This window comes from Triticum aestivum, chromosome 5D (genome assembly GCF_018294505.1).
Source record: "Triticum aestivum cultivar Chinese Spring chromosome 5D, IWGSC CS RefSeq v2.1, whole genome shotgun sequence".
In the NCBI taxonomy this organism is placed as follows: domain Eukaryota; kingdom Viridiplantae; phylum Streptophyta; class Magnoliopsida; order Poales; family Poaceae; genus Triticum; species Triticum aestivum.
Genome location: NC_057808.1, coordinates 437,945,216 through 437,969,758, shown reverse-complemented (window position 1 = coordinate 437,969,758; position 24,543 = coordinate 437,945,216). Strand labels below are relative to the sequence as shown.

Genomic DNA, 24,543 nt, shown 5'->3' with positions numbered 1-24,543 from the left:
GGTTATGAAAATCAAGCATTTGAGTGAACTAGGTGTCGTACGATCAAAAAGTGGTAAGAGGAAGAAGAAATCGAGTGCTAAGAAGAAGTGAAAACTTTATTTGTCAAACTTGTGTAATGGTGATGTGTGTTGTAGAATAACAAACTTGCCTCAATTTGTGTAAACTCCTATTTGTGTAATGCTATTTAAATTCTGGCCGAATTTCAAATTTGACCCAAGATTCAAGTTTGACCCAAAATTCAAATTCAAATTTGTTTAGTATGTGGTATTGATGGTACAATGCTTTAATATTAGTCATATGCATGTTAAGCGATCAATCCGAGCACTTATTGTTGATGTGAAAAACTTGCCTCAATGAGCTCCGAAGCTAGGCTAAACACCCCCATTCATAAGCAAAAAAATTTGACCTTTTATAAATGGGCCGAAAATCAAAACTTGACATCTAGTGTGCAAATATAGGGTCCATGCCAAATATAGGATCATTTGGATAAACTATGACAAGCTTAGCCCTAAACCCTAGCTTGAATCACATGCAACCTCGTTCATGATAGCTATGTTGTGTGAAGGGTTTTTCATGAAAATAGCCATAGACCAAGTTTCTTATTTTTCCCAGCAACTCACTCACATAATATGATGATGGGTGAAAGTTTCATATTTTTATGATTTTTTTTGAATTAGTTATGCTCAACCCTAGCTTGAATCCCATGCAACCTCGTTCATGATAGCTATGTTTTGTGAAGGGTTTTTCATGAAAATACCCATAGACCAAGTTTCTTAATTTTCCCAGCAACTCACTCACATGATATGATGATGGGTGAAAGTTTCATATTTGTATGATTTTTTTGAATTAGTTATGCTCAACCGTAGCCCTCAAAACCCTCTCAAAACCCCTCATAACCCCATCTGAAACCCCGCATCCTTCCGAGCCGCTAGATCTCTGTTAGTGAACGGTCTGGATCAGGCGCTAGGGCCACGTCACTGATCCGTGTGATGCTCTGTGATTGGCTCTATTCGACAACGCTGGATAACCCCCCTCTTCTCTGGATCTCTGGATCACTGCGCGTTCAACGGTGTGGATCAGCATGCGGTGCCACGTCAGCGATCCATGGGCTATGCTCTGATTTGCTGTAGTGGTTTTTAGAGGATGCAGTGCCATGCAGTAGCCGTTTGTTTTTTACGCTGCGGCGAGTGGGCTAGCCGTTGGGCTCTGGTAAAAGAAGCCCACCCGTTAGACCTTTGGACCGAATGTTGCCTCCTCTAGCCAGGCCCTATCCAGCAGGCTACATTGCCATGCATGCATGCACGGGCGGCACACGCAGAGAAAACGGGGCAGGCGTGTCCCCTTGACCCACGACGACACAAACGCGTGCGGGACGTCGCAGCATGGCAATTGATGCACGGGATAGAAGAACGGGCAGGCGTGACCCCTTGACCCGTGACCAATGGCACAGACGCGTCGCATCCTCGCTATTAATCCAGCGTTTGATGGCAGCCTTGGTTTCCCACGCTCGTGTACACACCTCGATGGGGCACCACCAAACGTCGCCCGCTCATTAGTTCCACCCGGTGAAACCACTCAAAGAAATCAAAAACTACGTCGCACTTGGGCTATTTAAGCCACACCTATCGTCTTCCTCTCCCTCCTCATCCATACCCCCTACCCCATCCTCTCCCATCTGCCCTCCTTCTTCCTTCTTCTCCACAAATCAAACCCGATCGAGCCACCATGCAGTTCACCGGGGCTACCTACCGTGTGCCGCCCACCTTCCCCGAGAGGCTCTACCCTGCCGGAGTCCGGGTGGAGAACACCCTACGGGTGTGGGTGATCTTGAGGTGGAGGGGGGCAAGGGGGCTGACCGAGTTCTTCCTCTCCGCCGGCTACCGTCACCACCTGAGGGGCTCTCCGGTCATGTTTCGAGTCGAAGATGTCAGTAATGATGGCTATCCTATCGGGCTCATCGTGTGGTTCACCAACCCCTTCGACGCCTACTACCTCCTCGGCCGTGTTTTTTGGTGTGGATGCGAGTTCATTGCATTCACCATGTACAACATCTTCACCGACTTCGACAGCGCCTTCCCCGCCAATGAGCGCATGCACACCCTCCCATACCCCACCGACGACGACGAGTGAAAGAGTTGGCCATGGAGGAGAGGAGTTGGCCATGGAGGAGTTGTCCTTGGAGCAAGCAAGCAAGCCAGTGATGTTTTATCTTATCTAGGGTGTCGTTTTATTATTATCGTGTTGGGTTGAACTATGAACTATCTATATAAGTTGTAATGGTACTATGTATGTCGTGCTTGGGACCCGTTTATCTATCTTAGTTGTAATGTGGTACTATCTAGCTCATGCAATGCTACTACTTATGCTACTATATTGTGATGTGTTCTATCTGTTTTTTTCTATCTAGTTGATATTGGTCAGTTGATATATATTGTGCTTGATGTTCTATCTAGTTGATCTACGTGTTACTAATAAAAGGGGTAGATTCCACTATGGACATGCAAGTGTATGGGTACCCAATTTTTTTGCAAAAAAAGCCATATCTTGAAGTGCTGCATGTGTGCATGCATGTATCTAGGCCCTGACTAATAGGGTCACCCTAGCTAGTAGGTGTAGGGTGCAAATTTTTGTGCAACCATGGACATGCAACTGAAATGCCCAAAAGAAATTTTTCTGTGCTCCTAAAAATATTGGTTTGAATTTTACCTCTGGCCATTATTTTTAGAGCAAAACATGAATATTTTCTTGGACCTATTTCAAGCGAATTTTAACTTGATCATTTCCAAAAATGTTTTCTGAGGCTTTCACATATCCCCATCAAATTTGGGTTTCATGGAGCCATAGACATGCATAAAAAGAATCACAAAACAATAGTGGACAAGCAACAAATATGTAAAGAAAAACAAAAAAGTACAATACATACGGCCCAACATTTATTCGACACAAAAATTTGGCTAAAGAAAAAAACAAGTAAAGAAGTATATGTTTGTTAAAGGTTTATTTGCCGAAGCAACATTTTATTTTTGAGGTTTTAGTCGAAGCATTTTTTTAAACATGGGCGCCTCTATGCTATAAAACTGGGCTGGTGCCCCTACGCGGGTGGGCTTGTCTCAATTTGGGCCTGGTTGTTTTCTCACGGCCCAACATCTATTTGGCAGCAAGATTTTTTTTTTCTGAATTTGGGGGGTGTGCACTCTGTTAACTGAAGAACAAGAACAGAGCATGGACACTGGATATCTCTGCTTCGATTCAATTACAATAACTTGGCATGGTGCACATATCGCATCCTATTACCAGAATATCATTGGGGTCTGAATATCATTACCAGAATTCAGGCTTTGCTTCACACAAATTCAAATTCAGCTAACAAATGATCCCTGACTTACTGAAACTATTAGCTAGACACAATAACTGAAACTAGGGACCCCTGACTCTGAAACTAGCTTGACAAACAAACTGAAACTGCAACAATTTCTAGCGATTGATGAACATCAAGTAAAAGAAACCCATAGCAATGACACAACAATAAAATGCTCCAGCCATCATATTTGCTTGCTGCTTCAAATCGATCAGCTGCTTTAGTTGCTTGCCCATTTTCTTCAATTCACACTTCACTTCAGCACTGTCCATCATCGGATTGGCTCTGTCCACCAAATGTGAGGCGTGTTCCACACAAGCTGCCCCCCAAAATTGAAATTGAGCTCTTGGGTTGAAGCCTCGAATTTCAACCTCTCAACGTACTCATCGAGCCACTCGAAATGTCCACATTTCTTCAGAACCTAAAAAACAGGGTAAACAGGGGTCAACGGCGGCATGAACCCTAGATCAGATCCATCGCCCAAATTCGACGGAAAAATGAAGAAATCGATCCAGCTACTTGGTGCGGTACACGGATCTAACCTGCCCCGGTTGTGGCTTGCTCAAGCATTTGACGAACTCGCACCCACGGTTGCCATTTTCCTCCTTCACACAAGTCAAACACTTCAGAGGCTCCATGCGCGGGCAATCGGGGCATCTTGTCAACGGCACTGGACCGTAGTGCAGCCATGTTTGACGGGAGGCCGAAGTTGAGCTAGACATCACTCACCGGCGGCACTCTCGCCGATGGCGCGCTTCGTTGCCGGAGAAGAGGAAGAACAAGGTGGGGGAAAGGGGAAAGGGGAAGGGCAGGCAATGGGGGGTGGGCTGGCTCGGACTCGTGTATGGCTCGGGTCGGGCATGCTTATGTGGATAAGTTGTGGGTCCCGCACGCATGTGAGTAAGTGGTGGGTCCCACATTCATGTGGATAACTGATGGGCCCCGCGTGTCATAACTCAAACCACTAACCCCTTATGTTTTGCATTTCATGGTTAAACATGGCCATGTCGCATTGAGCTATTGTTGGCTGCAAATAGGTCGCACCAGAGATATTTTCGTCAACTACGTCGCTCCTCATCCAATTAATCTCAAAGACGTCGCACAGGGGCTATAAGCCCTAGAAAAACATGTTTGTTTTTGTTGGCATGGGCTTTGGCGGACCATCCGTGATTCTGTGTTTCCTGAGTACTAGGGGTTGGGGTGCCACCTGGTGGTGCCTCTTGAGAGGAATCTAGGCGGTGCCAGGTTGAAAGCGCCCATTCCACTTACTTTCATGACAAATTTCGGAAGAGCTAAATAAATGACGCTTAAATACAAGGAGATTAGGTCATCTGAAACACAAAACACTAGAAGGCATGAGGTAGAACCAGAAAGACAGAGAGAGTTCACACATTCTCATTATTTAATGAATCAGTATATGTTGCAAGTTTCTGCAGTGGTAAGAATTCAACATTCAACTAGAAAGACAAAGAGAGCTCACACATACTCATTATCTAATGAATCAGTATATATTGAAGTTTCTGCAGTGGTAAGAATTCAACATTCAATTGTGACATGAAGTGCTACACCAAAACAATAAGAGCACAACGATGGAAAGTTTAAAGGGTATTCAAGCTGAATGCTCAAATTAAAATCACCATGAAATGTGAGGAAAATGCCACCCTGTTCTATGTGGATTCTGCGATATGTCTTGCAAGTAACCATACCATTCAATAAGCCAGAAATTTTTTAGACATCAAGTGGAGTCAAAAAGTGCTTTCAATGCTAACTGTCGGAGGAAGACAGTCTTCAGCATGTCTCCTAAGAACAGAGAAACTACAATGGGTACTTGTATCCGAGGTTGATAGTGTCCTATAGAAGGAATGTATGATGACTGTCTCGAGTTCTTGTGGTTTAGGACCCAAACTTGTGAGCTCACCTTACTAATCAAGGGGGTTCAAACGGGAAAATTAATGAACGCACATGTAAACAGAAACATGGAACATTACTAACAAAGAAGAATGCTACATGAAACAGAACTAAACAGGACCACCGGACCATCTCGTAGAACATCTGACACAGCTTGCGACAATAATCAGGTTAACTCAAATAATCAGGTGAACCTGCAAAACGCAAAGGTACATGCATTCAAATATTAGGGATAAAACACGTACAGATATGTAAGTGCTAAATATTAAAAGGCTTACATTGTCGATATCACATATTCTAATTCTTTTTTGTCAAATGGTGACGTATCAAGAATCCCATACTCCAAATGTCCATCATACTGATATTATATGTGAAGAAATGTACACAGGAAAGGACAAGGCTTCGTTACAAGGTATCTACCATTATGTTTCAGAAGAGTGTCATGTTGTAGCCCTCATTTTGAAGCTTTGCCTCAATAGTCTGAGACAATAAAGAAGGGTATTATGACTATTATGAGTAAGTCCTCTAGAATATCAACCACTACTGTGGGAACTGATGTGCAGATAATGGGATAGAAAGCAGTACTCTAATCTATCAGCACAAGAGTTACAGAATATGTAGTGTGCCTAAATCAATTCATTAAGAACTTAACTAGACCAGCATACATTACAAGAGGTCCAAAAAAGGCAAAAAGGGAGTGTGGGATGATGCTTCCGTATATTCATACATTTGGATAGTCAAATTGTAGGTGACAAGTAACAAAGGTAACATAGATATACTTAGCTTACATCATATGAGAAACACATAGAGGAGGGAATACGTACCAGAAGAGCATTAACACAAAGAAATCATTCTAGTAGAAGTTATAGAGAATCATGTATGTCATAGACCGATGGTTCCAGTGCTTGTGCGCAAGAAGCGATCTATTACAAAACTGCCCCATAACAAATCTGAGGCCATCACTACTTGACAACCTTCTTGACCACATATACCAAAACTAACATCAGCCCTTTGTATCATTGAAATATAATTTGCCCCTGCAAATAGAAAACAAGATCATAAAAATCCAGACTGTCAAGATGAACATGGGAAGATGCCAAATAGTGGAGAAAATAGTTAGCCATGTCTCCAAAATGAAAGGTGACAGTAAAACTGACAAGTTCAATGTACATCTAAAACTTATATTGGCATAATTCTGCAGTATTGTTTGTTTGATCTTCAATTGTCAGAAATGACTTGTGCCTCTGTACTAATTGTAACGTTCAACAGATAGGGAGCTTATTATTGTATAAAGCCTTATCAATATATAACTGGATTGCACATAACTAGAAATGCAATGCACATCATGTGATTCCACTCCTTCCTCTTAGTCCAGCCCCCTCTTTTCCATAACTCTCTCTCAAATACACATGTCCTCCCTTGAGGGGAAAACATAAATTAGTATGAAAACCATAGATATGGAACAGAAAAGGAACAAAACATGTATATGGAATTTTGAAGCCATGCCTTCATAGACCTGCTTCTAACTATAGTGCTATGTGTACAATTATTTTCTTATAAAGAACAAGCCCACAAAAACTACAATATCATTGAATGTATTGTATTTGGAGAACCATAATGAGAAGATCTAAAAGAAAGCCTTTTCACACTGGTATTTGGAGACAATATGAGGAACAGACACAACCAGATGTCGAGAATGAAGAGCTGGTACCAAAGAGCATACCTCACATGTCGGCCGCCGCAGTAGGCGCCTACTTGAGGTGGTCTAGGAGCCCGCCGCCACCAAGGCTGAGCTAATCGGCATTGGCAGGGATGACGTGGTCAAGCTGCAGTGAGCGTGCCGCCTTTCAAGAATAATGCATTTTCTTAAGAATGGATCTAACAAAACATGCTACAGCCAAGTATGCTGGTGCATATGAGTTGCACCCAGATCAACCGCATGCTTATCATATGGAATTTAAGGCCGTTTCTTCCTTGACAAAATGTCATTCTTTCCAACTAAATATACCCCATACTTTGAAGAATGTCAATGCATTATATATCCAGTTATGTTTTCTTCAAAATTGTATGAGTCGAGGGTTCATAATATGTACTAGTGGGCAAGGGCGCTCCGCCGCGCCAGGAAGTTACCCGGATGTTTGCTTGGCTTTTTTTGAAAGGGAAGGTTGTTTGGTTGCCTATATATTATTTCAGTTCTATAAAAAGTATTTAGTTGTCCATCACTTTAATGAGATGGTTTATTTAACAAACTAGATGGTACCCCGCACGTTGCGGCGGGAACTGGTAGAAATATATTTTGATGATAATCAATTGTACCGATCCTTTGCATTTCATAACCATCCTCACCGATGTGAAAACCATATTTTTATCGAAGTATATATAAACGGAAACTGTGTTTGGTTAGGAAATTGGAATCAATACAAATAACCATCACAATTAATTTGGAACTGCATTAGTGATAAAATTGACAGCTTGAAATGGCAACGTCTGACAGAAAATGAGGAATGGACTTGATAACCACCAGCATATGTATCTTATGGAAATATTACAAAAAAACAAAGTGAAACATTTTTTATAGTAACACTAACGGAAACTTGTTTTTGCTGTGAAACATGACATATCCTAAAGCATCGAAACAACTGCACTGAACACTAAATTTGCAAGAAGCATCTCCAACAAATCAGTGGAAAAAATTATCACGTTAGTTAAGGGGACTCACAAACAAATGATGGATAAGTTACCTCTGGCACATCAGACATGATAACCATCATAGATTATGTGTATCAATGGCACCGTGTTCCCACTGCATGGATGCGAACTAAACATAAATTTAGTTGTGAAACCAATAGTAGATCAAGAAATTATAAGATGTGACCATTAAACCATATATAGTACTAAAGAAAAATATCTAAAATTGAAAGCTAACCTTAGCATCTTGAAACGGTTCAACGGTTCTTCTTAGATAAGCAACAACCAAATATATATATTGTTCTCCATTGCCACATTCTGCAAGGAATAAGTGCAAGAAAATTCGCCTAAGGGAGAATAGGGTGCATTTTGTAACAAAGATGAAGAAAACAAAGCGAAACACAATCGTATAGATGAATGGCAATAAATAGATTGGCACGGCAATAATTTAATATACCTCCTCCAAATGGGCAGGATGCATCTGGTAAGATTAAATGCATACAAACTATTAATAGAGAAAAAGAAGAACATATTTGTACTGCATGAAATAACTTATTCGGCCACATCGGTAAATCATTTCATGAATGAGTTAATATGAATCTACTTATATGTGTTCCATGAAGAGGTAAAATCCGAACATATTTCGACCTCCAAAAAATCATAACATGTTTAAGATATGTATAGATGTTGAATTCTGATGCTTCTATGTCTATCCTAATTTTGCAAAGGCATACCAACCGATGGACTGAAGTTGCAACACTTGATAACCTATTGGGAAGAGCACTTGTGTACTAACCTGTTCAATGGAGCAATTTACAAACTCGCATACTGTTAGACACATATCTCGTAGTTCTAAATTCGGAGGGAGGGATATCAATCAATATGACAGAAAATAATGAGCAACTAAGGCAGTAAAGTTGAAAGGCCTAATCGTGAAGGAAGCAAAATTAAATCTTGGTAGGCATCACATCATTACACATTAGTAATTGGTAAAAAAATCATAAGAAAAACAAAGACATATATTAGCAATCAAACAATGTATAATCAACAGAGATATTTGTTACCTTATGTCCAAGTGAAAGTGCATCTCCGTGAAGTGTGTGTGAAAAGACGCAGATCGTTGGTAACCTGGACCAGTGAGCGTACAACACGGTGGTACAGCAGACGGTGCGGCGGGACTCGGGAATGAACCGTGAAGGCACGCACACAACCGGGGTTGGGGTTTGGGTGGCCACCATGGAATGGGAGGCAGGAAGAAGAGGTACGAGCAGCTTGCCTTGGTATAGTAGGACAGCGTTATTTTGGCATGGAGGTGGTGAGCAGGAGATTTTAATTTTATAGGAAGTCGACTACTCGCCTGCCTCGTCGTCGTCGGTTACATGCCAGAATCGTTGTATTGATTCGTTTCTATTGCATGGAGAAGCGTCTTGACTACATAGGAGACGGAGAGGAGCGATGTTCTGAAAGAAGATTAAAAATTGAATGACATGGTGACCCGGTGGACTCCTGTATGGGCGTTCCTTCCAGGCAAAAAGAGAAAACCTCCACGCCATGGTTGAGGCCTTGCCCGGCGGCACACCAATGTGTTCCTTCCATGATGAAAAGGAAAAAAAATGAAAATTAGATGACATGGTGACCCGGTGGACTCATCTGTACACCGGGTGTTCCGTCTAGGCAGAAAACAAATACCTCCACGCCATGGCTGAGGCCCTACCCAGCGATGCACCAATGATCGAGTTCCTTCCGAGGATAAAAGAAAGCCAACTTCAGATTAGAAACCCACCCGCCGCCAATCTGATTCCGCTGGAACCGCCGACATCGACCTCCCCAATGGATGTGCAGCTTCCTAGTCACGACGGAGACAAACACGGGGAGTGGAGGACCAGCGCACGCATCACGATACACCGGCAAGGAGATTCCTAGAGAGCCATCGAAGAGAGCAGCAGTTCCCTGATGTAGAGATCGGATTGCCGGATCGGCTCCCAGCCGCCGTAGCGAGGTGAGAAAACTGTTGTTCTTTTTTGTGGGGGACAGAGGGGTCGATCTTTTTGTGTTTTTTCCAATGAAGAGATATGTCCGTGCGTTACGGCTGGAAGTGGAAACAAAGAGAAGGCAAGTGTACAGGCGGACGCTGGTAATGAAACGTTGCATGTTAAGAGTTACAAAAATTATTATAGGAAAATTACATAGAGAAGAAAAACCTTTCTATATGTGGGACCTACATGATAACTTGGATAGCCTACATGTTTAGATAAATAGGTTAGTGGGGATGAATCTCTTAGGTATATAGGATGTGTCATATTCTTAGATAGAAAACATGGCACATTGATAGGTGAACAACACCACAATAGTTCATTTTTAGAGAGCAAAATATATGATATCCACTGTCATTGTCGGAAACAAATGTTCACTGCCATTGTCTTAAAAAGAAGTTCTCAGATGAAACTAAAATTATTATATTATATGCCTAATTTAGCAAGTTACCACTTACCAGCATGTTAGGCAGCTTTGCCTAATTTAGCAAGTTACCACTTACCAGCACGTTAGGCAGCTTTTGAACTAATTGCTTGCTCAAAAGAAGTACTACAGTTTGTAAAATTCAGCCATTTCTGCATTACTATACCCTTGAAAACAGAAACCGAAGAAATATTTGCAACATGAATGTGTACAATCACTAGTAGAAAACAGGGTCCAGGCCTGGCCAGCCCATTAGTCCCGGTTCAGTTACGAACCGGGACCCATGGGGGCATACGTCCCGGTTCGTGAGCCCAGGGGGCTGGCCGGGCCTCGTGGGGCATTGGTCCCGGTTCATGTGTCCCTTCCAGACACGAACCGGGACCAATGGGCCTCGCTCTTGGCCCATATCCATTGGTCCCGGTTCGTGATTGGAACCGGGACCAAAGGGGGGCCTTTGGTCACGGTTCTAGCCATGAACCGGGACTAATGAGGTGCCTATATATATCCCCTCGCCCGCGAGCAGAGCACTCCACTGCTCTGTTTTTTCTGGCCGGCGAGGGGAGGGCTTTGTGGTGCTCTAGCTCACCTCCTATGCACATGAGGTGTTCGATGAAATGCCCGAGCCACACTACTTAAGCTTTCTCCTCTCCAAGCTCGACCTCCAAGCTCCATTTTTCTCAAGATTTGTCTAGGTTTAGCGGTCCGGCACGTCCCGTCCCCGTCTTCACCGCCGTCGATCGCCCGCGTCGATCTCGTCGCCGGCACCACCGTGGTGAGCCTCTTGTTCTTATCTTATTTCTAAAAGAAAAAAAATCTTACTTGTATGATTTAGATCAATTGTTACCTTAGTTGTGATTATGATCACATTTTCTTACTTCTATTATTGTTTGTTATTATATAGCGCGATGGTTTTGGTATCCGTCGACCCTCATCCTGTATATGATTCGGATGTGGTATATATTATCTTTTATAACTATTTGGTTCATTTATTGTTTATGACAATTATGCAGACCAACGTGACATAGATTTTTTTATCTAGGAGGTATGTGAACCGGAAATTCCAACCGACCCTATTGTCGAGAGGTTAAATTTAGTTGAAGAAGAAAACAATTACTTGAAGGAAAAAATAAAAAAATTGAGGAGGAGAAGATGATATTGGATTTGCATGTTGCGGATGTCGTCGATGATCACAAGAGCAAGATGGATGCAATGCGCTTGAAGATTAGAAATATTAGAAAATATGCCATTCATACCGAGGCTTGGTATCATTATGACGTTGGACCAATTGTTACCTTGGTTGCAATTATGATCGCATTTGTTGTTGCATTGAAATGTTTTACATAGTTTCAATGTATGGTTTAATTAGATGCTCTGGAGAGCTATATGTTGTTCAATGAGAACTATGTATGTACTTTGGTTTTAATGTGATGATGAACTTCTATTAATTTGGTCACTTATCTATTCATGCTGTTCTGTAATGGTTTTTGACACACTTAATTATATATAATGCACGCAGATGAACCGACAATGGATGTACGGTGACAGACACACCTCCGAGTACATTAAGGGCGTGCATAATTTTCTCGAAGTGGCTGAGGCAAACAAGCAGAATGATTTTATGTGTTGTCCATGCCCTATATGTGGGAATACGAAGTCTTACTCTGACCGGAAAATCGGTCACAACCACCTGCTTTATAAGGGTTTAATGCCACACTATAATGTTTGGACCAAGCACGGAGAAATAGGGGTTATGATGGAAGACAACGAAGAAGAGAATGATGACAACTATGTGCCCCCTGAATACGGTGATGCTACAATGGGGGAAGCTGAAGATCAAGAGGAACCAGACGATGTGCCCGATGATGATCTCCGTCGGGTCATTGTTGATGCAAAGAGACAGTGCAAAAGTGAAAAGGAGAAGATGAAGTTCGATCGCATGTTAGAGGATCATAAAAAAGGGTTGTACCCTAATTGTGAAGATGGCAACACAAAGCTCGGTACCGTATTGGAATTGCTGCAGTGGAAGGCAGAGAATGGTGTGCCTGACAAAGGATTTGAGAAGCTACTAAAAATATTGAAGAAGAAGCTTCCAAAGGATAATGAATTGCCCGACAGTACGTACGCAACAAAGAACGTCGTATGCCCTCTAGGATTGGAGGTGCAGAAGATACATGCATGCCCTAATGACTGCATCCTCTATCACGATGCGTACAAGGATTTGAACGCATGCCCGGTATGCGGTGCATTGCGGTATAAAATCAGACGAGATGACCTTGGTGATGTTGACGGCGAGCCCCCCAGGAAGAGGGTTCCTGCCAAGGTAATGTGGTATGCTCCTATAATACCACGGTTGAAACGTCTGTTCAGAAACATAGAGCATGCCAAGTTGATCCGATGGCACAGAGAGGACCGTAAGAACGACGGGAAGTTGAGAGCACCCGCTGACGGGTCGCAGTGAAGAAAAATCGAGAGAAATTACTGGGAGCAGTTTGCAGGTGACGCAAGGAACATATGGTTTGGTTTAAGAGCGGATGGCATTAATCCTTTTTGGGGAGCAGAGCAGCAATCACATCACCTGGCCCATGACTCTATGTATCTATAACCTTCCTCCTTGGCTGTGCATGAAACGGAAGTTCATTATGATGCTGATAACCCACAAGTATAGGGGATCACAACAGTTTTCGAGGGTAGAGTACTCAACCCAAATTTATTGATTCGACACAAGGGGAGCCAAAGAATATTCTCAAGTATTAGCAGCTGAGTTGTCAATTCAACCACACCTGGAAAACTTAATATCTGCAGCAAAGTATTTATTTGAAAAGTAGTATGGAACTAACGGTAACGGTGGCAAAAGTAACAGTAGCAGTTTTGTAGTAATTGTAACAGTGGCAACGGTAAAGTAACTAAGCAAAGATCAATATGTGAAAAGCTCGTAGGCATTGGATCAGTGATGGATAATTATGTCAGATGCGATTCCTCATGCAACAGTTATAACATAGGGTGACACAGAACTAGCTCCAGTTCATCAATGTAATGTAGGCATGTATTCCGAATATAGTCATACGTGCTTATGGAAAAGAACTTGCATGACATCTTTTGTCCTACCCTCCCGTGGCAGCGGGGTCCTATTGGAAACTAAGGGATATTAAGGCCTCCTTTTAATAGAGTACCAGACCAAAGCATTAACACTTAGTGAATACATGAACTCCTCAAACTAAGGTCATCACCGGGAGTGGTTCCGATTATTGTCACTTCAGGGTTACCGGATCATAACACATAATAGGTGACTAATGACTTGCAAGATAGGATCAAGAACTCACATATATTCATGAAAACATAATAGGTTCAGATCTGAAATCATGGCACTGGGGCCCTAGTGACAAGCATTAAGCATAGCAAAGTCATAGCAACATCAATCTTAGAACATAATGGATACTAGGGATCAAACCCTAACAAAACTAACTCGATTACATGATAAATGTCATCCAACCCATCACCGTCCAGCAAGCCTATGATGTTATTACGCACGCACGGTGGTGAGCATCATGAAATTGGTGATGGAGGATGGTTGATGATGACGACGGCGACGGATTCCCCTCTCCGGAGCCCCGAACGAACTCCAGATCAGCCCTCCCGAGAGAGATTAGGGCTTGGCGGCGGCTCCGTATCGTAAAACGCGATGAATCCTTCTCTTTGATTTTTTTCTCCCCGAACGTGAATATATAGAGTTGGAGTTGAGGTCGGTGGAGCCTCAGGGGGCCCACGAGATAGGGGGCGTGCCCAGGGGGGCCGGCGCGCCCCCACCCTCGTGGACAGGGTGTGGGCCCCCTGGTGTTGATTCTTTCGCCATTATTTTTTATAAATTCCAAAAATATTCTCCGTGAAGTTTCAGGTCATTCCGAGAACTTTTATTTCTGCACAAAAATAACACCATGGCAATTCTGCTGAAAACAGTGTCAGTCCGAGTTAGTTCCACTCAAATCATGCAAGTTAGAGTCCAAAACAAGGGCAAAAGTGTTTGGAAAAGTAGATACGATGGAGACGTATCAACTCCCCCAAGCTTAAACCTTTGCTTGTCCTCAAGCAATTCAGTTGATAAACTGAAAGTGATAACGAAAAACTTTTACAAACTTTGTTTGCTCTTGTTGTTGTAAATATGTAAAGCCAGCATTCAAGTTTTCAGCAAAGATTATGAACTAACCATATTCACAATAACACTTAGGTCTCATATTTACTCATATCAATGGCATAATCAACTAGCGAGCAATAATAATAAATCTCGGATGACATCACTTTCTCAAAACAATCATAATATGATATAACAAGATGGTATCTCGCTAGCCCTTTCTGAGACCGCAAAACATAAATGCAGAGCACCTCTGAAGATCAAGGGCTGACTAAACATTGTAATTCATGGTAAAAGAGATCCAGTCATTGTCATACTCAATATAAACTAATAGTAATGTATGCAAATGACAGCTGTGCTCTCCAACAGGTGCTTTTTAATAAGAGGAGGATGACTCAACATAAAAGTAAATAGATAGGACCTTCGCAGATGGAAGCAGGGATTAGTAGAGGTGGCAGAGCTCGATTTTTGAAACAGAGATAAATAATATTTTGAGTGGCATACTTTCATTGTCAACATAACAACCGAGAGATCTCGATATCTTCCATGCTACACACACTATAGGCGGTTCTCAAGCAGAATGGTAAATTTTATACTCCCCCACCACCAACAAGCATCAATCCATGGCTTGCCCGAAACAACGGGTGCCTCCAACTAACAACAGTCCTGGGGGAGTTTTGTTTGCAATTATTTTGATTTGGTTTGAGCATGGGACTGAGCATCCCGGTGACCAGCCATTTTCTCGTGAGTGAGGAGCGGAGTCCACTCCTCTTGAGAATAACCCGCCTAGCATGGAAGATACAGACCGCCCTAGTTGATACATGAGCTATTCGAGCATACAAAACAGAATTTCATTTGAAGGTTTAGAGTTTGGCACATACAAATTTACTTGGAACGGCAGGTAGATACAACATATAGGAAGGTATGGTGGACTCATACGGAATAACTTTGGGGTTTATGGAAGTGGATGCACAAGCAGTATTCCCGCTTAGTACAAGTGGAGGCTAGAAAGAGACTGGGAAGCGACCAACTAGAGAGCTACAACAGTCATGAACATGCAATAAAATTAATAAACATTGAGTGCAAGCATGAGTAGGATATAATCCACCATGAACATAAATATCGTGGAGGCTATGTTGATTTTGTTTCAACTACATGCGTGAACATGTGCCAAGTCAAGCCACTTGAATCATTCAAAGGAGGATACCACCCTATCATACCACATCACAACCATTTTAATAGCATGTTGGCACGCAAGGTAAACCATTATAAACTCCTAGCTAATTAAGCATGGCATAAGCAACTATAATCTCTAATTGTCATTGCAAACATGTTTCATTCATAATAGGCTGAATCAGGAACGATGAACTAATCATATTTACAAAAACAAGAGAGGTCGAGTTCATACCAGCTTCTCCCATCTCAATCAGTCCATCATATATCGTCATTATTGCCTTTCACTTACGCGACCGAACGGTGTGGACAATAATAATAGTGCACGTTCAATTGGACTAAGCTGGAATCTACAGGCATTTGAATACACAGGAGAAGACAAGGTAATATGGGCTCTTTGTTAAATCAACAATAATGCATATAAGAGCCACTTCAACATTTTAATTATGGTCTTCTCATCTCGACCCCCAAAGAAAAGAAAAGAAATAAAACTATTTACATGGGAAAGCTCCCAACAAGCAAAAGAAGAACGAGAAATCTTTTTGGGGTTTCTTTTAATTATTACTACTACAGGCATGGAAATTAAACTAACTAAAAGCTACAACTAATTTTTTTGTTTTTCTTAAGGTTTTTCAAACACACAAGAAGAAAGCGAGAAAAAGGAAAATAAACTAGCATGGATAGTACAGTGAAAAAGTATGAGCACCGACAACTAGAATGAGTGTGTGAACATGAATGTATTGTTGGTGAGAAATACGTACTCCCCCAAGCTTAGGCTTTTGGCCTAAGTTGGTCTATGCCCATGGACGGCCTGGCCGATATCCAAAGTTGTAACCGGGGTCATACTGAGATGCAACAGCTACTGCCTCAAGAGCTGCAGCTTGGAGGCGAGATGCCTCCGTCCTCCTCTCGTACTCGTTCGCCTCCTCCCTGGTTATAACATATCTCCTTTTTGCCTGAAAGTCAAAGAAAGCAGGAGCAGGGAGAGCAACATGGATAGTGCGGCGTCTGTCAAAGATTAGTCGGTATTGGAGGAACTGTTCATTCCTCTCAACAAACTGATGACGAACCATAGCATTATAATCTAAATAAGCAGGAGGCAATTCCATATCATTTTCATGTATGGGTATCTCAAGATAATTGGCTACACGGGTTGCATAAATTCCACCAAACAAATCTCCACTAATACTGTTATGATGCAACCTTCGTGCAACAATAGCCCCCAAGTTGTATTGTTTATCTCCTAATATAGCACTCTTGAGAACACTAAGACCAGGAACACACATGTGACATGCCTCGTCCTTGCCGTTAATGCATCTACCTATAAAGAGAGCAAAATAATGTATAGCAGGAAATTGAATGCTCCCTATGGTAGCTTGTGTTATTTCTCTAGATTCCCCCACAGTGATACTAGCAAGAAAATCTTTAAACTCAGATTTGTGAGACTCACTGACACTACTCCATTGCGGGAGTTTACAAGCAGCATTAAAATCTTCTAAGTCCATGGTATAAGATTTATCACAGAGATCAAATAGGACAGTGAGAGAATTGCGTGAGTATGTAAATTTAAACCTTCTCACAAAGGAATCAGTTAGGTGGTAATATCGGGGACACTTATCTAACATGAAGCCCTCGAGTTCAGCATTACGCACATATGCATCAAATTCCTCCTTAATTCCTGCTTGGACCATGAAATTTTCTGACGGCCATTCACAAGGCCGCGAGCTTCTCTTGGTAGTTCATAGTCCTACTCACGTATTGCGGGCCTGGGTCCTTGCTTCCTTGAAGAACCACCTTGGTAAATTTTCCTAAACATATTTCTTCCTCTGAAAAATTTCTGAAATTTTTAGTGACTCAAAATAAAAGTGAACCAAACTCAACAGTATCGATAGCAACTACTCCCACAAGTGTCTAGAGACTATATCATGCATTAGAACTACTTGGAACCATATAAATTTGACGTGCAAGCTCAAGAACAGGGTCACCTAAGCAGCAAAAACTTGCAATAAATAAAGCACTAGAACAAAAACTAATTGGACCATTGGAGGAGTCACATACCGAAGAACAATCCCCCAAAGCAGTTTAGTGAATGGAGCTTTGAGCAAGGAGATCGAAAATCGCAGCAAAATGAGCCAGAAGACGAGTTTGAGCTGTGTGGTGATTTTTTCTGGAGGAAGACGAAGTGTGTGGGTGCTGGAATAAGTGGAGGGGGGCCACGTGGGGCCCACAAGGCAGGGGGCGTGCCCAAGGGGGTGGGCGCGCCCTGGACCCTCGTGGCCAGGTGGTTGCTCCCCCTGATGTGTTCTCAGCGCCCTTTCCAATCTCGAAAATCGCCGTTCCCCTCTTCTTTCCCGAACGCAAGTCAAAGCTCTCACCCCTGCTCGCCGCCGCCGCGCCCCCATTGCCTTCAATCCCTCACCCCTTCTCAACCGCCATGGCGCCCAAGACGAGCAAGGGCAAGGGAGCGGCCAAGGACGCCGGGGGGAAGGAGGCGCCGGAGAGTGAGCTGGTGGAGATGCGGACGCAGCACGCCCTCTTCACCTCGACGGTCAATGCGCTCACCCTCAGGGACATGTTCAGGCCCCTGTGGGGAAGGGTGACGTCGGGGCACGCGCATCATCCCCGCCGCCTTCGCCGAGGCCGGTCCAAACTGGTACCCCTTCTTCGTCGATTACTTCTCCTGGGGGCTGTGCCCCCTTTATCAGATTTCTTCAATGACGTCATGCACACCTACGGCTTCCATCTCCTGGACCTTACGCTGAACGCCGTGGTGTGCATGGCCTTCTTCGCCCATCTCTGCGAGGGCTTTGTCGGAGTGCTTCCCAGCACGGCGCTCTTCCGCCATTACTTCTACCCTTGCATCCAGCCAGGGGGCGCCATCTCTGGCTGCATCACCTGGATCCTGAGGACCCAGGGCAGGGGCACGTACTCGGAGGGCGCCCAGAAGGAGAGGTGGGACGAGTGGCGGGGCCGGTGGTGCTGGATCGAGGAGGCAGATCCGCAGGAGTTCTGCCAGGTCCGTCGGAGGCCGCCGGTCCATCGCAAGGACTGGGGCGATCTCGACGCCAATGACAAGAAGCTCACAGTCGCCAACACCAGGATACATCGCCTTACTTCGGTCGGGCTCACCCTCGAGATGATCGGTCTCTGTTTCCCGCCCTTTGGGCCGCTGAAAAGAGACCTTTGGTCCTGGTTGGTGGCACCAACCGGGACTAAAGGGGGGCATTGGTCCCGGTTGGTGCCACGAATCGGGACCGGTTGTTGCCACGAACCGGAACCAAAGCTTCGTGTATATAAGAAAGCACTTAGCAGTTTCTGCAAAAATCACTTCTTTCTCCGCCCCGACACCCCAGCGCTGCTCCTCGTCGCTGTCGCCGCCGAGCCCTGCCCCGACGCCGTCAGGCTGCTCCACCGCGTCGTCGCCGACGCCGTCAGGCTACTCCACCACGCCGTCACCGCCGCCGCCGCCGACGCCCTCTGCCCCGACGTCAGCGCCGGTCCCCTCGCCCCTGCCGCCCCGACGCCGCCCGCCGTGCACCCTTGCACGGCCGGGCCGCCGCCGCCCGCCGTGCGCCCTTGCCCGCCCGGCCCGCCGCCGCCCGCCGTGCGCCCCTTCCCGCCCCGACACTGCCCGCCGTGCCCCACTGCCCCTGCCCCGACGCCTCCCTCTATGAGCACCGCGCCCGTGCCCTGCCGCCGCCGCGTTGCTTTTTTTTGTTATATGTGCTTTCTTTTTGTTACATGTTTGTAGATGTTTTTACATGTTTTTAGATGTTCATATATGTATGTATTTATTTCTAGATGTATTTTTTGTATGTATGTATGTTTGTATTTTTTCAATTGTAATATGCATGATGTTTTAAATTTTTAAATGTGCTCTTTTTTTAGATGTGATAGGTAGATGTTTCGTGGAGATGAGATGAGACGAAAGAGAATTTTTTTAAACTTTTTATATGTATGGAAAAGAGGGAGAAGGAAGAAGGGAAGAAAAAGAAGGAGAGGAAAAAGGGGAGAAAAAGAGAAGAAGAGGAGAGGAAGAAGAGGAGAAAAAAATAAGAAGAGAAAGAAGGAGAAGAAGAAGAGAAGAAGAGTAGAGGAAGAATAGAAGAAGAAAAAAAAGAAGAAGAAGGAATAGAGGAGAAGAAAAAAAGAATAATATTATTTTATTTTTTTTCTTCTTCTCCTCTATTCCTTCTTCTTCTCCTCTTTTTTTTCTTCTTCTTCCTCTTCTTAATTTTTATCGGGAACGAGGGTGTCGAGGATCACCGAGCGGTCGAGGGTCGGGAACTAGGGTAGAGGGTCGTGGGCGCCGAGGGGTCGAGGGTCGTCGAGGGGTTGAGGGTCAAGGGTCGAGGATTGCCGAGGGGTCGAGAGGGGGACGTCGATCAACCCCCTATCGCTCGACCAACTCTTGAGGACACCCAAACCTTAGAAAAAAACATTGTCGATCTCCTACCCCCTCCCGCCCCTACCCGACAAACTCTCTCGAGATTTATAAGAGAGTTGTCAATAATGCCCCCATTATGGATGTGTATAATTAAGTTGTCCATATTTATTTATGATCTCATCTACCATTCTATATGTGCACGTTCTCTTGTGTCAAATATTGAAGAAATCCATGGTTTCATAATTAGCCAGAAGTAACAGGCCCATGATGGTTTGAAGCTCTCCAAAGTTATTTTGGAAAGGAGTACCGATAGGATAATTCGCTTTTTGGTACGAAGTTCAGCAAAGGCCTTCCAAATAGCGATATTTGAAAGGCTCTTGCTAAACTTCGTACCAAAAAGCGAATTATCCTATCAGGACTCCATTCCAAAATAACTTTGGAGAGCTTCATACCATCATGCGCCTGTTACTTCCGGCTAATGATGAAGCCATGGTTTTCTTGAATCCTTTGATACTAGACAACGTGACATATAGAAGGGTAGATGAGATCAGGAAAAATAGGGACCATTTTCTGCACATCCAGAATGGCGCCATTTTGTTAAACCCCTTGTCGGTCCAGACGTCGGACATTTATGAGAGAGGCGGTCTGGCCCAAACCCTAGAAGCGTTGCCGCGAGGCCACCCCAAACCCTAGAAGCATCGAGGCCACCCCAAACCCTAGAAGCGTTGCCGCGAGGCCACCCCAAACCCTAGAAGCGTTGAGGCCACCACAAACCCTAGAAGCGTTGCCGAGGCCACCCCAAACCCTAGAAGAGTTTTCGAGGCCACCCGAGACCGTAGAAGCGTCGAGGCAACTAATTAATATTCCTTGTTGTGATTAGCTAGCTAGGTCTACGTTTACCACTAATATATTCATTTATCATGTTTGTATATTAATTGCCATGTTGTAATATTTGCAGAAACTATGGAGCACCGAGACTTGAAAGCAGAACAGTTGTTGGGGGACATAATCCTCGGCGGAGGTGATGTCTTGTCGTGTCCCAATCACACCGATGGTCTGGACGGAGAGGGTGAAGCAGGCTCCGGTGATCGAACAATGGAGGAGGAAGGACATGATCATGATGGCTCCGGTGACCGAATGCCGGTGGAAGAAGGAGACCGTGATGACGGCTCCGGTGACCGAACGGAGGGGGGAGCTGTTGCAAAGTTCGGCGAGGTATATATATTAATTAAGACTGTGCTGACTAGCTAAATGATGCATTAATTGTTTTGGTATGTACACATATTAACTCTTCTTTCTTCTTTCCTAGCCCTCCGGATCGAGCCAAACTTCGGTAACGAGACGAGGCCTGAAGAAAAGGTTGCGCCAGGATGAAAGGTTCACGATGACAGCAATCGCGGACGATGGCCAACCGATTGAACCCAGCCAGACCAAGGAAGCATTTTCTGCTCAGTGCGGGGTTCTTGTTAGGGACAAGATCCCGATCAGCATCCACCAATGGAATAAGCCTAAGAACAAAGACCCTCAAGTTCCTTATGACAACGATAGACAGAAAGATGATCTTTGGACCGCGCTGAAGGCAAATTTCACCCTACCGCCAGAGGAGGATCCAGATAAGCCAGTTATAGAGCCATTGGTCAAGGCCCATGCTCTTAAGAAGATGGCAGATCTATTCAGGAGGTGGAAGAATGAGTTGAAATCAACGTATGTCGACAAAAGGAAGACTCCAGAATTCACCGTCCGATTTGAGAAGATAAGAGATCACTGGCCCGCATTTGCGGCCTACAAGACATCGGAGAAGAGTAAGATGATGTCAGCACCAAACAAGATAAATGCTGCAAAGAAGGAGCATCACCATCGCACGGGGTCAGGTGGCTACCTCAAAGCCCGGCCGTTGTAGGACAAGGCTGAGAGTGACCTGATTGCTAAAGGGGTCAAACCAGAGACATTGAACTGGCCAGACCGTTCAAGGACTTGGTTCTTTGGGGTTGGGGGGACCTTGGACCCTGAAACAGGGAAGTGCGTTTGGACAGACGAGGAACTCGAAATACCCGTCAAGAAGCTTCAGAAGTATATCGCCGCAACGCAGCAAGGGACATTCATTCCCGATAGAGAGAACGACGAGCTCACAGAGGCTCTCGGGAATCCTAATTACCCTGGACGAACATGAGGCACGCCAGGCTCCGTTGCGTGGAGGGTTGGGTTTCCCGGCGTAGGCGGTTACAAAACCCGGGAGAGGAGGAGGAAAGTGAAGCAGAGCGAACTGCAGAAGCTGAATGCAAGGGTACGAAAGCTAGAAGAACAAGTTGACAGCCAGCGACCTGCCGGAGCTACCCCAGAAGCTACCCCGCCATCTCAGCGGAGAAGCAGCGTGGCTTTCCCCAAGCTAGTTCAGCAGCCTGACTTCACGGCTCCTAGCTACCCCATGGATGCTATCACAGAGGCTCAACATTGCCACCTTATGACGTAATGGAAGAACCTCAAAGTCAAGGCGGCTGTCGGCTCTGTTGCACCTCCTGAACCCGACGCAACTTTTCACTGCCGTCCGATTCCACAAGGCTATGCTATTGTGATGGTGGATGAAATAACGGAGGGATTTGAGGAGCTCGAGCTTGACCACCCTACTAGTGAAGGGGAGACTCAGCTGGGTCTTGCTCTGAAGACTCCAAGTCTATGGCGGAAGGAGCACATCAAGCTTCCGAACTGGACGCCTCCTCGTCCTCCTCCGGTGAGTCAGGGCACTCCGCCTCCTTCTCCAGCGCATGAGGGCGGCACTCCGCCTCCATCTCCGCCTGCTCCGGTGCGTCTGAGCAGCCCGCATCCTCCTCCACCTCGTCAGCAATGGCGGAAGCCAGATGCCGCCGCCCCGGCTGCTCCGGCCCGTCGGAGCACTCCGCCTCCTTCTACTACTCGTCAGCAACAACGAAAGAGAGACGCCGCCGCTTCGGCGTCTAGCAGTATAGCCAGAGGCGGGGGGGGGGGGGGGGGCAATATAGATTCGGTCCATCTCTCAAGCCTGTAGAGAAGTTACCATACAAGATGACCGATGAGGAAAACATGAAGATCTGTGAAGCCGAAGTGAAGGACTTCTTTGAAACGCGAAGAGCTATGAAACATCCACCTCCGGAGGAGAAGATAGATCCGGTGAAATTGAAGCGCACTATCAATGCCCTGAAGCGACCACCACTGCCTCCGCCCGATGACAACCATGTCTGCTGTCTTAAAAAGACATATGAAGATGCGCAGCGGTCAGGAACTACTTCAAGTGACAAAAGGTTAGCAGAATGAAGAAGTGGGAAAAAATTCCCTAGCTCGGAGAACAGGAGAACCAATCGTGCCCCCCGCTCAAGGTGTCTAGCGATATCGTCGCAAATCTGCCGGGGATGCTGCCCGATACCAATCCGAGTGATTACCTGCCCGACGATGTACATATTGATACAATGGAGGTGGACGAATTCAAATACCAGTACGGAAATCCTCTCGTCAAAGATGTAAGTCCTCCTCTAACAACGATGATGCGAAGATTCCATCAATGGTACATGAAAACCTGCAGCAAGTCTGGGAAGGATGCTTTGTCGATGAGAATTAAAGAGGACCACGACTTCAAGAACTATTAACTGTTGATTTTAACGACTTTTTCCAGTTCTACAATCTAAATGCCCTCGAAAAATCACTCGTGGCTTGCTACTGCCTGTAAGTACTACTTTCTGTAATTAAGTCTCTATATATACAACTCAGCTCTTTCATTGCATGTATATATAATTATCCTCACTATATTATGCAGATTGAAGATCGTCGAATGCAGAAAAGCATAAATCTATGGCATTGGGTTCATTAACCCAAATATCATACATGAATGGACGGTTAAAAGGAATGTCTCAGAAACCGAGGATAACTTGCTCAAATCGTTGCTAAAACATCAAAGCAAAGATAAAATACTCTTTCCTTACAACTTCAAGTGAGTGTTACTGTCTTGTGCACATTTGGTTTCCCTTATTACTCGAGGTTATAGTAATATAACTGATGAGTTATGCATGCATGTGCAGCTACCACTTTATTCTCCTAGAGATTAAGCTTCAGCAGGGACTAGTAACTGTCTTCGACTCGAGACGAAAAGATCCCCGAGAGTATGTGATACGTCTCCAACGTATCTATAATTTTTGATTGCTCCATGCTATATTGTCTACTGTTTTGGACATTATTGGGCTTTATTATTCACCTTTATATTATTTTTGGGACTAACCTATTAACCGGAGGCCCAGCCCAGAATTGCTGTTTTTTGCCTATTTCAGAGTTTCGCAGAAAAGGAATATCAAACAGAGTCCAAACGGAATGAAACCTTTGGGGACGTGATTTTTAGGAAGAATATGATCCAGGAGACTTGGACCCTACGTCAAGAAACAAAAGAGGAGGCCACAAGGTAGGGGGCACGCCCACCCCCTAGG

At 44.6% G+C, this 24,543-nt stretch overlaps 1 pseudogene; it reads right to left on the bottom strand.

Moving 5' to 3' along the window:
- Nucleotides 1–5,564: 5,564 nt before the first annotated feature.
- LOC123120848 (phospholipid-transporting ATPase 1-like) overlaps nt 5,565–24,543 on the bottom strand; it is a 31,771-nt pseudogene continuing 12,792 nt past the window's right edge.